This window comes from Cinclus cinclus, chromosome 3 (assembly GCF_963662255.1).
Source record: "Cinclus cinclus chromosome 3, bCinCin1.1, whole genome shotgun sequence".
NCBI lineage: Eukaryota > Metazoa > Chordata > Aves > Passeriformes > Cinclidae > Cinclus > Cinclus cinclus.
The window spans coordinates 34405171-34411170 of NC_085048.1; positions in this window are offsets into that span (position 1 = coordinate 34405171).

The following is a 6000-nucleotide window of genomic DNA, read 5'->3' on the forward strand; positions in this document are numbered from 1 at the left end:
CCCGCGGCAGATGCACCCGCAATGAACGCTAAAGGGACACCCCCGCCCCCAGCCGCATCTCCCCCCGAAGCGCATCTCCCCTGGAGCGCCGCGTTTCGGCCGGGAAAGCGTTCGGACGTTAAAAAATGACGTTGTGCCCTGTTTCGCTGTAAGGAATTAGGAATTACTGCTGTTACTGTTGCGCTTGGAGGTTCATCGCGTTGTTACTCAAACTCTGGCTGCAGTGAGGTTCCAACGTAGCATCCACAACCTCCGCTAAACCCAGCCCATAAGCGCTGAGGCTGCAATAAAACGAAAATTAAGCCGAACCTTGTACGAACATCGATGCATCCAGCCGCAGCAACTTTAGTAATAATCATATTCAGGTGCATAAAATAGTTACAGGGAAAATCCTCTTTCGTATTTTTCCAGTGAGTAAAACTATTAAAGTTTTGGAACCAGATATTCTTTCCTTTGTATATCCAGGGAAATGAAAAAGCTAGTGAAATTTTTGTTGTGTTTGCTTTTGTGTTTTGTTTTGTTTCTTTTTTATCTTGTTGGGCCATTTCCCCCCTCTTTTTAATTTTTTTTTATCCTCAGGACTAAATGGAGCGACGTGCTCCCTTGAAAGAAATAGAATAGAAACCCTCCAGCTGTAAAAAAAGGAAAAAAATCTGTAGGGCAAATTTCCTTGTGAAGGGGACTAAGATCTAAAACTCATTCTGTTTCGGGTAACGGAGAGAAGGAAATTTGTGATGTGGTTCGCCTGTGTCACGGCCTTGGAGGTCCTGTTCGGGCCGTCGAGTGGCACAGCTGAGATTTCTGATCGTAATCTAAAACGGAAATAGCTGCCATTTAGGAGAGGTAACCGTTTCCACTATAGCATTTTACCTACCCGTAAAATGCAAATTTATCGCTAATTTCAATAGCTGTTTCGTCAGAGGCTGTGAGGAATGGTCTGATTAATAAATAAAAATCCTAGAGATAAATGATCCCTTCGAATAAGGTTATCAGCGTTAAAATTGTAAAAGTACTTTCCAGACGTGAAAAAATAGGTATGTGACAGAAAGATAATTAATTAAAGAAAAAAATAAAACAGAAACGAAACCGCCGTAGGAGCACTAACTCTCTCCACACTGGAAGAGATGGCAACTTGACTGAGAAAAATTCGTCACTACGAAAGAAATTGCCCTCCAGTTGCTGTCGCTCTGAATTGATAGGAGAGCAGAAAATGCTTAATGCCTGTCACCGACGAACAGTGCTGTGGAGTTAGTTCATCTTTACATTAAATCTGGGACATATTAACTGTTCCGTGGTCTAAAGAAATCAGATGTGCGAGAGTGATCGAAACGTGCTAAGCTAGAGGATCTTGCAGGAGTTTAAACGCCGTCGCGGTGGAGATGAGATCGATGGAGAGGAGAGGAGAGGAGAGGAGAGGAGAGGAGAGGAGAGGAGAGGAGAGGAGAGGAGAGGAGAGGAGAGGAGAGGAGAGGAGAGGAGAGGAGAGGAGAGGAGAGGAGAGGAGAGGAGAGGAGAGGAGAGGAGAGGAGAGGAGAGGAGAGGAGAGGAGAGGAGAGGAGAGGAGAGGAGAGGAGAGGGATGCTATCTGTCGGAGGGCGCTCCACCAGCCTCCTCGCCCTCCCGCCCATCTCCGACGGTACCTTCCGCCGCCCGGCTCCGTGCTCCCGCCGCCCGCGGCCCCCGGCTCGCACACGCCACCGCCACGGGTGCGACGGCCCCGGCGAGGCCCGCGGGAGCAGGTACCGACCCCCGCCGCCGCGGCCCGGGAGGAGCGCGGGAGGAGGAGGGCGCGCTCCGTGGCGGCGGGGCCCGGGTGCGAGCGACGGGGGGCTCGGGAGCTTTAGGGTGAGGCTGAGCTACTGGAGAAACTCGGCGCGGGCGGGCGCGGAGTGCTGGGCAGCCCCGAGCAGCCGCCGGGACCTGCCGGCGTAGGGGCAAGTTGCCCCGCTCCTCCGCCCGGCTCTCCGCGGCGCAGCGCCGGCGGAGGGTGGCTGCGGCGCGCAGGCAGGCGCGGGCACGAAGCGGCGGTGGTGCCGTGGAAGTCCCGTAGAAGCCTCTGGGCACGCGGTTGTTGATCCTGCCCGTTTTTTATTCTTTTCCCTCCCTCTAGAGCCAGCCGCCGCGCGTTCCCGCCGAGGAGACCCTGACCCCTTGCTCCGCACCGCTCCGCACCCCTGCACGCCGCACAGCGGGGTGCGCGCAGCCTGCCCGCTCTACGGCGGATGGACAGATCGCCCGGATTGTTTTTATTTTTAGAGGAATGCCTCTTGGGTTTTTTTTTATTTTTTTAAACTCCTCCCTAGATTTCTGTAGGTTGCTATGCGGCATGGTGTTTTCATTTCTTGACTTTTTGAAATAACTGTTTGGATTTAAATTTATCGAACAACCTGTTATCCATATGTCTGTCCGATTAATTTTTTTATGGGATGATGAAAGAGAGAAGAATCTATATATACAGTGATCTGCTAATGGAATAATATATATATCCAAAACACCTTTCTGGGGTTACTTTTATTTCCGGACTTTAAAATGCAGACTGTGATTTTAGGCAGTTGGTGGGGCAGAGTTTATTTGATGTAGGAGAGTCACATATTTAGACTTCAGGGGAAAAAAATGCATTATTTTCCACCAGAAAGACAGTTTCCTGTCCTCCTTTCGAAAATCTTGAGGACATTTACAGGAGGGTTATGGCCACGTTCTGCCATTCACAGTGTGATTTTTGCAGATCTTTTCTAACATTGAAGATGCCACCAGAGAGAGAAATATCCACAGGGTCCTTTTCCCTTCAAAGACATGATTTTCTGTAACTACCCAGCAGGGATCCATAGAAGCGGTCACTAAGGAAAACATATTTATATCATTAACTTCTTCTTCCCTCCGCCCCCCAAATGAGCCTAATCACTTCACCCTAAGGAGACGTGGCGTGTAAAACTGACAGCAAGGAGCTGAGGGCGGCTAGTCAGTCAAACATTATAAACTGCAGAAAAAATTACAGGCGCCGGTGACAAAGTAGTCCGTAAACCCTGTTTCTGTGCATCCCAAGTGCACCTTCGCCCCCATCCCTCTCCCTTGCCCTTGCTTGCGGCTGAGCGTGTGTAGGGGGCCAATTAGCACTTCCAGCTCTTCTATAACGGGGTAAACAGCAAGCCTAGCGCGACTGTCTCAGATACAGACGATCCTCAGAAGGGTTGAGAGAAGGTTAAGCGTGGCTTAAATTTAAAAGAGGCAGGAAAGTCCCCTGGAGCCCTCACGTCCCTCTCCACCGGGGATCCTGCGGCCGGGCTGCTTTCCCCGCTGCCAGGTGGGCTGCAGCCCGACGGAAGAGGTGACACCAGGAAGCAGGCAGGAACGGTAGTCCGGAGCGACGACGGGGCTCTTTACTGGTTTCCGATGAGAGCGGGCCGGCCCCTGCTCCCTACTTGTGCGTGTCACTGTTCTCACGAGCGCGGCTCACAGCACCGGGGCGCAGGCGATCCCGGCTGATCCCACGCCTGGCCCAGGCTCCCGGTGCACCAGCGGCCGTGGGCAGCCCTCTGGTATTCGTCCCGAGGCCGGTCCCGAGCACACGACGGGCTTTAGCTTTGCGGCCGAGCCGGAGCGAGAGGGAGCGGGGTCGGTTTCCCGATACTTGAGACTCCCCGGGTTCAAACTGCTTAACTCCACTGACGGGTCCCAACACAAGGGGATGACGAGGCCGCTCTGTACCCAGCCTCCAGGACCACAGAGCATTCAGCATCCCGCTCGGTGCTCCTAGCTCAGGAGCCGAGAAAAGGGAACAGGGCCGGGGAAGAGAGGGGGAGCCCCGCGCTCTCATGGCGCACAGAGCCCTTTGTCGCCTGGAGTGACCCAGCTTTAGCCTGAACCGCGGGGAGTCTCGTTGCGGTTATCGCCGGTCGCGCCGAAGCCAAGCCCAGCCTGCCAGAAGCGTGGCCACGGCAGCCCTCAAACAGCCGCCGCTAGTGGGGTTAGGGGAGGGCTTATCGATACGGCGTGGCAAGTTTTATTCCCGCTTCAGCACCGCTGGACGGCCGCGCACCGAAGGAGGCGAACGGGTCGGAGCCAGCCCGCCGTAGCCGCCGACGGGGCGCGCGGTCCGCGGGCAGGCGCGCGTCACCCCCCGCTCCGCGGGCACCGGCCTTTCCCCGTGCCCCGCCGTGCCCCTCGGCCCGGCCGTCCTCACCGGGCGCTACCGTCGCAGCCTCAGGTCTCTTTTTAAAACTTAGGGAGAGAAAAAAAATAGTGTCTCCCCTGCTGCGGTGTTTAAATAAGATCAGCGTACGGAAATAAACGATCAGCCAACCGACCGGCTTTCCGGACGGGTGAAAATGCTGAGGAGCTACATTACAGCATTGAAAACACTGTTTGAAGGCATCCGTGTTAAAATTGTAAACATTCTGATGATCACGTTTTATAGCGTTTATATTACTATCTTAATTCCTAATTGAACAGCTACAAGAATGAATAATTTTAAAGGAAATCTCCAGTCTTTAATACGCCGCTCCCACTTATATTTATTGTTCGTTTCAGACAAACGATTTTTAAAAATAGGCTTTTCATTACTTCAGTCACAAAATAAGCATTTGCAAACGCTAAACAAGGGTTGAAGAAACCTCTGGCTTTAGTTTTTTATTTTTTAAAAATAAATTTAACTCATATTTTCATTATTGTCTCAGGAAAAAATTGAAAATATGTATGGAAAAAAATTAAATCAGGTAGCTTTAAATCACTGCAGTTTAGAGTACAGTCACTAATTGGAAATATTTATGTTTGCGAAACTGGGATTTCAGCAGTAAAAAGATACAGTATATCCCCTTTTTATCATAACGTGGGTCTACGAGAACATTTATATCATACCATTGTAAGAAATGATGTGTAGTTAAACAACATTTTTTAAGCAGGGTTTGTGTCTTTTTATGGCAACCCTCGGTCTTTAGTCAGGGCTAGTTCTCATATTACATGAAATGTACTTTAAGAAGTACTACCTGCTCCAGCTGTCCAGGAAAAACTGAATTATGGAACTAGGAAACATATGGCAGTTGCATATTGCACAAGTAAGGTACATATGAAAGTTATAAATTTCTTTTTTAAGTAACCATTGTAAACGCATTTTTATAGGTTTCACAGTATGTATTACATCTGTAATTTTAATTTTTGCAATATACCTTTTTAAAGATATCTATGTTTTCTGTACTCTGGGAAAGGAAATGCAAAGCGACATTTACACGTTAAAAAAAAATGCTGCAAGCAAAACAAACAAGACAGGTAAATAAACGGGAAAGCGGAGCTTCCTCACAATGGAAAGGACACTATGCCATCTATTGGCAAAGCAGTTCTTTACAAAGCCAAGGGTACCCAAGCGAGTATTTTCGGTTCTTTCAAAATTGCGGAGCGTCCCAGTTGTAGCTTCCGTGTATTATAACAAATAAATAAAGACATTTGCACGGAGGTCCAGGGAATTAAAAAAAAAAAAAGACAGTTCGTGAATTTATACCTCACAAATTAGGTCATTAACTCACAGGGGATTTTGCAGCTAATTGCGAACTCCGTTCTTGGAGCTCCCGAGTAGGAGACATTTAACTTTTTCGATTGTTTTATTACTGAACAGTGTTCAAGAAGACTTTTTATTCCCTTGTTTCTCCCCCCCCCCACCCCCCCCGCCCCCCTTTGCGTTTTTAATGTAAGGTTACTTAAGGACTTTATGGCCACGAAACGGCCCAGCGGGCTGCTTCGGAAGCTGACCTTACAGTCTCCGCTCAGCCCGAACGCTATGCGGGTGTGACTGGAGGATCGGGCCTCCTTTTCCGCGCCTCGCAGGGCTCCCCCAAAACACGAGCCTGACCTGCGAGGCGCTCTAAGGTTCTGTCGGACACGGGCGAGGGGCAGCGGCCGGGGCAGGAGGTGCGCGGAGCAGCCCCCGCTCCGCCGGCCGCCGCCCGATCCCGCGGGCAGCACTTGTTCTCTGCGACAGAAAAATTTATCCCGTAGGAGAGAGCTACTAGT